The sequence below is a fragment of the Salvelinus sp. IW2-2015 genome, linkage group LG11 (genome assembly GCF_002910315.2).
Source record: "Salvelinus sp. IW2-2015 linkage group LG11, ASM291031v2, whole genome shotgun sequence".
Lineage (NCBI taxonomy): Eukaryota > Metazoa > Chordata > Actinopteri > Salmoniformes > Salmonidae > Salvelinus > Salvelinus sp. IW2-2015.
The window spans coordinates 12,256,100-12,265,783 of record NC_036851.1 but is presented as its reverse complement, the minus strand read 5'-3'; the positions used below and the strand labels follow the sequence as shown (position 1 = coordinate 12,265,783).

Genomic DNA, 9,684 nt, shown 5'->3' with positions numbered 1-9,684 from the left:
TGTATTGTTTAGTGTTCTGTTGTATAGTGGCTTTGCTGGCATGCATCCCACTTTTCATATTTTTTTTGCCCCACCCAGATTTACATGCTAAAATCGTAACTGATCTTTTCATAAACTCAACATGACTGCAAGAGACAGGTGTGAATGTCTGACTGAAATAAAGGACAAATCTACCTTTTTAAATTAAGGGTGGTGTTTGAATTTGTTGCTAAAATGCAGAACATGATTGTTTGGTTGCGGGACAAAGCGGCAAAAAAGCGTGACTATGTCACGACTTCCGCCGAAGTCGACTCCTCTCCTTGTTCGGGCGCCGTTCGGCGGTCGACGTCACCGGCTTTCTAGCCATCGCCGCTCCATTTTTCATGTGTCCATTTGTTTTGTCTTGTTCCCTGCACACCTGGTTTTCATTCCCCAATCAATTCATATGTATTTATTCCTCTGTTCCCCATCATGTCTCTGTGTATGATTGTTTGTGTTACGTGTATTTTGATATTGTGGATATTGTTACTATTACTTTTTGTCTATGTTCTGTGTTTTGTGCACATTTTATGTTATTTTTGTGCTGTCATTTTGACCGGAATAAAAATTGTGCCTGTTCACTACACTCTGCTCTCCTGCACCTGACTTCGCCTCCGATACACACTCCTAACAGACTGTCCTGTACAATCTGGGACACGTGGTCATCCTAGGATTGGTAGAATAGGACGTAAATAAAGGATACATCTTTTTCAAGATTTAGTTATCCTATCTCTGCAAAGACATAGACCGCAACCTGGAAGTCAGACTAAACATATGAACAGCGTTGTATTCATCTGAGTCACATCCCTGTGGTGCAGTGGAATAATTCCAGGGATAAAACTCCTTAGGTACCAGGTTTGATCCCTGCTTGAGTCTACATGAACTGTCTTACAACAACATTCCTCAACAGTAAAACAGCACTAACAGATGATTAAAACCTCCATGGACTGTTCAAATTATTTGATTCTATAAACATAGGGACTAACATTCTACGAACATTTGAGGGAATGCTGGATTAAACCTAAATATAATATTTTGAGAACCTTTCAAGAATACATGAACATGTGTGTGAACATTCTTGCAACTTAAGGGAAATGTTTTGTACATCCTGACCCTGATAGAAACATTGCATGAATTCAGCACCACAGGAGGTTGGTGGCAACTTAATTGGGGAGGGCAGGCTCGTGGTCATAGCTGGAGCGGAATTAGTGGAATGGTATCAAATACATCAAACACATGGTTTCCATGTGTTTGATGCCATTCCATTAGCTCCGTTCCAGACATTATTATGAGCCGTCCTCCCCTCAGCAGCCTCCACTGTAATCAGCACAACTGGACAGATTTTGTGTTTGGGGAACCTATCTCTTGTAATGTCCCCACACTGCTCCCACAACCTAATGAAATATTTTGGGAACTTTTAAAGAACATGAAAAATATGGTCTGGTAACATTCTGCCAACATCAGAGGAATGTTTTGTGCACGCTAATACAAACATTGTATAATCATCAGCACTACTGGACACATCTGGCATTACCCCCCCCCCCCCATTCTCCCTAGTAAGTGGTTCTTTCCGAGGTGAACCACGGAGCAAAGATATGCTGGACAGGACGCTAGAAACTCTAGTGCAGGGGTCTCCAACCCTGTTCCCGAAGAGCTACCGCCCTGTAGGTTTTTGCTCCAACCCTAATCTAGCGCACCTGATTCTAATAATTAGTTGATGGATAAACTGAATCAGGTTAGTTACAACTGGGGTTGGATTGAAAACCTACAGGAGGATAGTTATCCAGGAACAGAGTTGGAGAGCCCTGCTTTAGTGTGTGCAGACAGTATAGTCAGTGGTGGAGGAGAGAGGGTGTAGAGTGACACACACAGCATTTGATTTGATGTTAGCTGCTGGTGATGGGCAGGACTCACAGGAGGTACGTTTGTAAATTAATTTGATCAAGCTATGTAGCCTATTGATTCCTTCTTGATGAATAAATACAACGTAATACTCTGTATTCAGACCACGTAATACTCTGTAATACTAGCCACCTAGCAAATTTATGAAGTCGGCTTTAGCTAGCCAGCTAGATAGGTTCCCAATCTCCCAACCTCATAACTAGATACCAAGCCATTTCAGGCATCAATCAAGGTAGAGTAGCTTGTCTAACTATCTTAGCTGGCATTCTGGCAAGGTTGCTAGACATTAGAAAATAATAAAATTGCTTTAATTCGTAGGTGATGATACTATATACCAGTGTTGCAGTTGTACTGAACTCCTAATGCATGACACTTCTTAAATAATCATTGTGCATCATTAATCAAAATGATAATGGAACCGGTGAAGAGGTATGCTTAGATAACCTAGACATATGATTTTTCTTTACATAGAATTAGACATAATGATTATGGCTCTAGATTGCAAGAAAAAGCGGTTTCAGGTGTTTGAAAAATGAGAAATTCTCAGAATTCCAGAGGGGGCCCCTCTGGACCACCCCCCCCTCCATCATCAAATACTTTGTGCCCCCTCTAAAATAACGGGTGCATGACACCCCTGACCAATGCCACTCAGTCATTGGCTACATATCAATACAAGGCTTTGCAAGAACAGTAAACCACTGGCAATCACCCATCTTAATGGAGCAGGCATCTTCAGTAACACTAATAATCCTAACCTCACCTGTGAACACCGTTACACCAATCCTCTGAGCAGCACTATAAGTCGAGAATCACATCACAACTCTCCCTCTTCCTGGTGCTGCAAGGTCTCAGCAGGACCAAAGAAGAGCCCATGCCTCAGCCCCCAGCACCCAGCCCTCCATCCCCTAGACCCCAGGATGGAGCAGAGAGGATGGAGCTACAGTCAAACCCACAGTGAGATAGGACATCCTGAAGGCTGCCTGCATGTTGCTCTGAGCAAAGAACTGATTGGCAGACAGGTGGGTGCTGCTGAAACCACGTAAATTGTGGTTAGACCATTTCATCTGCTGATGTAAGGACAATCATACCCAGAACCATTTTCCTTCCACTGTGTCAAAGCCTTGGTGTTAAACGATGAGGGAAGTTTTGCCAAATGATTTACAGTGTTTTGAAGAGACTTAAAGGAGACCTCCAGTATCCTGTCTCTTTACTGTCTGATCCCTGTGCTCTCCTCTCCCACTCATATCTGTAGGCCTGGGCAGGAGTATTTCCATTTCTTAATTTGTTCCATGGCATCTTGATATCCTCCATGACTACAGCCGGGAGTGTTTCCTGTACATGTGACCTAGGAAGGAAACACTAAGGCCCCACCCATGACAACTGACAAAGAGGAAAGGGAAATGTACAGTAGTCTACAAGCTTCGCTCGGTCAACATTACAATTCCAAGATCCACCCCTAGGCGTATGACTAAGCCAACAGACCAGACAGCCCCTCATCAGTCAGAGCATGTCAGCCCCAAGGTGCCCAGCAGGGGAGCAGCAACCTGGTACCCATTCTAATTGCTACCAGTTCAACAGAGAGAGAGAGGAATGGAGGAAGAGACTGGAGGCAGGGTCAGAGGGGACACTCCCTGTCACGCTCCACCAGGCATGTGTGTCCGTCCGGCCCTGGATGCTGTTCCGTTGTCACATGGCAGAACCAGTGGTGGCCTCACGGCCTCCTCACAGCTGCACAGGAAGTGAGCCCCAGCAGGAGGGAGACAGTGACCCACATCTGACCCACAACAATAACAACAACAATGCCTAGACTGCTTGGGTTCTTAATATGCCTTCTTTCTCCTCCTTCGCCTCCTAAGTCTACTGTCTCTACATGTGGTCTGTAAATGGAATACCTACTGCAGCGCTGTTGGGGTTTGTTCTTAGAATCTAAGAGAATATCAAAAGGATTTGGTCATAGCGATTTGATTAGAATCCTTATAGGCGACCACCATCGTATCTCACTTTTGTTAACGTTCAATTAAACCTGCATTGTATAGTGTAAGGGTGAGCTATTTGATTTGCATAATGTTTGAAATGATTTGTGCTAACGGGTGAGGGAGGGAGGGAGAAACAGCAGGTTCGGGACAATGTCTCAAATAGCTCCTAATAGCTGTGCTATTGAACATGAAACTCATAGGACGTTAAAGGCATTGGGGCTACAGAACTCACAGTCCCCTTTTATCGAAACAGAATATAAAGAGCTTTGATGTTTTCAGAAACAGAGATAAGGAAAAAAACTAATAAATGTGAATGAAAATGTTTGAAATATCCAAAACACTGAGGCCTATGCATTCCTCTCCAGCCATGGAGGATCAATAGTTTGCACTACTCACTGCAGTAATTGGGAAAGATATCAGCTTAACCATGAATTATTACTGACCATTGAATTCCATCATTTTAATCATAGCAGCTATTTTCTGAACGGTATCCACAAGGGTGGAGATGATGCTTGGGATAGGTGGCTTCTTTTCCACACTGGTATCAAACTGTCCCATGTCTGCCAGGGGTGGGCGAGAGTTTTACAGATTCCAGCATATCGTGTACATTCATATTTGTTGTTCCCTGAGAACTGTCTAAAATAATCCAACATTGCTTCATAGGAATGTGTGCAATTAAGTCACTGGCTTTGTTTCAGGACTATGTGACAGTTGTACTTTATGCACTCACCACAGTGGTCAAACTGATGATGCCCCTCCTCCCAGATAGTCCAGAGAGGGAGAACTACAGACCAGCTCCTCCTCTTCAACTCCACACCCTGGGGCCTGGATATCCCAGGAGACAGGAGGATTCTTTCTTGACTATGTGACCAGGGCAGGAAGAACCAGTGACGGCAGTTGTTCCTAGTCAAGTCGCACAGTCAGTAAACCTCTTGGGCCTGTTGATATCTGCAAGTGCAGGGATACAGAATGTCTGAATGAGTGTCACCCTTGACTGTAGTGGATGTAGCATGGGCCGTGGATCTGTTCCCGGTGGTGGGTCCCCCAGCCATCTGCATGGAGAAGGGGCACAGACAGACATGCCTTCTCTCAGGCACATTTCTCCTTTTTATGCCACACACTAAAGATTTGATCTAAGGTGCCTATCTCAGCAAATCAGGTCTGTATGGACTTACTACTGTACTTGTTAGATTAGCAAAATCTCTCTTGCAAAGATCATGATACAAATGAATAATGTTAACGTCATCTAGAGAATATTATATTCTTAAGTATCCATCAGCAGGCAATCGCCAGACACAAAGTATGAAAATATTGGGGGGAAATTACACAATGTTCCTATTTCTCCAATGTGTCTTTGAAACCAGCGTTTTAGCCCCAGACACTTGGCAACTCCACTCAGGAAGTTCCCTGTGGACCCAGTGGAGTTTGGATGGAGCACTAGTTTAGACCTACTCTTTCCATCAGTGGGCTATGTCTCCAGCAGTGAGGCTGTAATGACACTGGTGGGATTGTGTTGTGTGAACTGGGAGCAAACATAGTGGCACATTGTGACAGAGTCTAATAGTGAGAGTGAGCGGGGAGCCTCTTCTAGCTCTCTCAGTCACTCTGGGGCTCTGGTCAGTAATCACTATCAGCCCAGTTCTTTCTGCTTGATATTCACTGCACTCCTCCTGTCCTGTCGCTGATGCACTGCCCAGTGCCCAGTTTGCACTCTGAGAGAGATGAGGGAACGTCTATGTGAGGACGTAGTCTGGTTGTGCCAGGTCGGTTTGTGATCTGGCACGACCAGTCTGACCACGGGTATTTGAGGCCATCTGCACCATTACAGGACTGCCAAACCGTTTGAAAGCATCCTGTTTCCTATGAGAGCAGTGCCCTTGGTTTCCCCTGGCTCAATTTGCATTTGTTACTATTTACTTAAATATAAATCCGTCATTGTGAGACACTGCAATGAAAGCGTTTTTTGGAATGCTGGCCTTCCTCGGCAGAGTTGCAAAGAAAAAGCCATATCTCAGACTGGCCAATAAAAATAAAAGATTAAGATGGGCAAAAGAACACAGACACTGGACAGAGGAACTCTGCCTAGAAGGCCAGCATCCCGGAGTCGCCTTTTCATTGTTGACCTTGAGACTGGTGTTTTGCGGGTACTATTTAATGAAGCTGCCAGTTGAGGACTTGTGAGGCGTCTGTTTCTCAAACTAGACACTCTAATGTACTTGTCCTCTTGCTCAGTTGTGCACCGTGGCCTCCCACTCCTCTTTCTACTCTGGTTAAAGCCAGTTTGCGCTGTTCTGTGAAGGGAGTAGTACACAGCGTTGTACGAATAGCCTTCATTTTTCAGAACAAGAATAGATTGGCGAGTTTCAGAAGAAAGTTCTTTGTTTCTTGCCATTTTCTCAACTAGTCTAAAGGCCAATTTTATTGCTTCTTTAATCAGTACAGCAGTTTTCAGCTGTGCTAACATAATTGCAAAAGGGTTTTCTAATGATCAATTAGCCTTTTAAAATGATAAACTTGGATCAGCTAATACAACGTGCCATTGGAAGACAGGAGTGATGGTTGCTGATAATGGGCCTTTGTACCCTGATGTAGATATTCCATTCAAAATCTGCCGTTTCCAGCTATAATAGTCATTTACAACTTTAACAATGTCTACACTGTATTTCTGATCCATTTGATGTTATTGTAATGGACAGAAAAGGTGCTTTTCTTTCAAAAACAAGGACATTTCTAAGTGACCCCAAACTTTTGAACGGTAGTGTGTATAATTATGCCCCCCCCCCCCCCMCACACTTCTAAAACCAAAGTTGCGCCCCTGACAGACATATTATTATTACCATTGTCACCAAGATCACCAGTCCTCACATTGGTGAGGTAACAAGAAAGTCAATATCAATATTTACAAATAATGTATTCTATTATCTATTAGGCTAAAGCAATCATGTGTTATTAAGAGCACCTACACTTAATGGTTTATTTCCTTTACAAATTGTACTCCGGACACCAGAGATGGACTTGATGCGGAGGTTGGCTCAGAAATGATGGGCAGATAGTGTTAGACTGCCATCTACTGGTGATTTTAGCATTACAATTACAAAATGATAATTAGAAATTTCATAACCTTCAATCGATGGCAAAAAAATATTTCCACGAATTTTCCTTCCTGGAAATATCCACAATCCACAAGCCAGTTTTGGTTGCTTTGATGGTTACTCATTATCACACTCAAAAGCTTATGACCAAAATATCCATCTCACTTCATAAAGCCTTTTTTCAGAACTATGGAAACAGCCCAGCAGAGCATCAGCAAAGAGAGGAGTCCGGTCAACAGCGCCCTCTAGAGGCCCTGGTAGAGACCTACAGACAGGAGCCCCACTCAGACAAACACAATGGGCCATGTTGGTCTGACATTAATGTCAAGGACAGTAATGAGAACAGGAAGATATATTCAGCACAACTGAAATTAATAGTCTCAGTCACAGGAAGACTTTGAAAACCTCCTGCAAAAACAAAAGATGGAGAAGATACGTTTCTAAGAAAATTATTTGATCTATGAAAACGACATTTTTGTAGCGCTATAATTAAAGTCGTTATCTTGGGAAACGTGTTGATTATGTTGATCATGTGTTTATTCATAATCAACAATACGTTTAACGATCCTCCATGAGGACTTTTAACCTAAAATAGGTATTATATAATCGACAACATTTCTAAGAGAGGCGGTTTTTTAACCACTACATTTGTGTAGTGATATCAAATCAAATCGCATTTTATTGGTCACATACACGTGTTTAGCGGATGTTATTGTGGGCGTAGTGAAATGCTTGTGTTTCTAGCTCCGACAGTGCAGTAACATGTTTTTGTTGTGATGTTTAATCACTTTATTCGTCCTGAAATATCTACCTTAAATTAAGATCATTCATTGAATCCTGAAGCAAATTTGAGTAAATCATCAAATTAAGCTTATTGATTTTATTTTCTTCCTTTCTTATATCTTATTTACAGGAAACTCCGACTTCCAAATGTGCATGTAAAGGCTTAGTACATATTGTTTCAACATCGCGCCTTGTGCTAATCATTTTGGTAACTTTTAACTCGCAAAATTATTGTTTTCTGCCACGTCCAACAACAAGTAGCAGCCATGTTTGGTTTTATCTCATTGCTCAAGATCAGTTACGAAACTATTTGTTCTTTAAATGGCACTAGTTCTTAAGAAAAACGTGTTTTTTTGTGCCCACGCCAGTGTACATGGAGATGTACTAACCGAGCTTCATTTGAATTAGAACAGAAATTGTCTCAAGTGGCATTCACGTTCACATATCACATATTATGTTACCACAACATACACGGTAATTGTGATGGTACAGTGTAGTTATATTTCAGGTAGGCCTACACATTATGAGATAGTACTTAAATAACATCATAAATCCCCTGCACATTCTGATGAAGAATATATCTTCACACGTCTTAATAATTACTGCCTAATACATTAATCTTAAACCAAAATGTAACATTGTAAGTATTTTACATGTTGTTGAGCTGAAATGTTATCATAGTAATGATAGGGAAAAGCAAAATAATTAATTTGATATATTTTCAATTTATTCAAGTTGACTCAATTAATCACTTTACAGAGAACAACTTAAGGCGCAAATAAAGTGAGGAAACATCACAACTACAACTTTGATACATTTCCAAGAGATACTGATACTCTCCTAGTCTGTTTTAGCTCACTTGGTAGAGCATGGTGCTTGAATCTCCAGCCTAATGGTTTCAATCCCCATGGGGGCACAGTACGAAAATATATGTAGACACTACTGTAAGTTGCTCTGGATAAGAGTGTATGTAAAGTGTAACAGGCTCAAAGAATAAACAAGGGGTTTAGAATGAGACAAATGTGTTCTCCAATTGTTCAGGTAATGAAAGCAACATTTTCACACATAAAGTCTGATCTTAAAACCGATCAAATACTGCTAGTCAGAGAGTGATTTCGTTAAATAATCCTCATGGAGGAACGTTGATCAATATCAAATATATAACTGATACATGCTTCACAGAAGATGCTCAATACAATGTCAATATGACTATATCACTACACAAATGTAGAGGTAATACGTTTGTATCTTATACAGGTTGAACTTAAAACAGATCAATCAAAGAAATCAAAAATATATTGATGATATAACACCCATTTGGGTTGGAAGTCCTCTAAGAGGACCATTGCAGCTGATGTTGATCATGAATGAACACATGATCAACATAATCAACATATTTTACATAAAACATAAATTATTATGATTTCAATTTTCACACTACAAAAATGTCGTTTTCGTAGATCAGATCATTTTCTCAGGAAAATGCTTCAACTTCAGCACAACTGAAGTAAAATTCTCAATCACAGCAAGACTTTTTAAACATCCTGCAACAGCAAAATGGGTATTCTTATTATCCCTACATTAAAAATAGATGACAATTGTCCATTGTGTTTGTCTCAGTGGAGCTCCAGTCTGTAGGTCTCAAACACGGCCTCCAAAGGGCGATGTTGACTGGACTCTTATATTTGCAGATGCTGTGCCAGGAAGATGAGACGGGTCACTCTCCTCCTGTTCTTATCAGAGGATGGCTGCAGGCCCTGGAAGTATCTCAGCAGTCTTCTCTGGGACTGTGTCTTCAGCTCATCTTTAGACAGGAAGTGAACAATCTCTTGGACACACCTGGAGTAACCCTGATTGACAGGTGCTGAGCACATCTGCTACGTTTAACTTCCCAGAATGATCTCTCTGCTGGG

The 9,684-nt window shown here is 41.7% G+C and overlaps 1 long non-coding RNA gene across 1 annotated transcript; it reads left to right on the top strand.

The window, feature by feature from the left end:
* The first annotated feature begins 1,782 nt into the window (after nucleotides 1-1,782).
* On the top strand, nucleotides 1,783-4,030 carry LOC111969621 (uncharacterized). The gene is made up of 3 exons (XR_002878027.1): nucleotides 1,783-1,937; nucleotides 2,766-2,939; nucleotides 3,173-4,030. It is a non-coding gene; the product is annotated as an uncharacterized lncRNA (long non-coding RNA).
* Nucleotides 4,031-9,684: the final 5,654 nt, after the last annotated feature.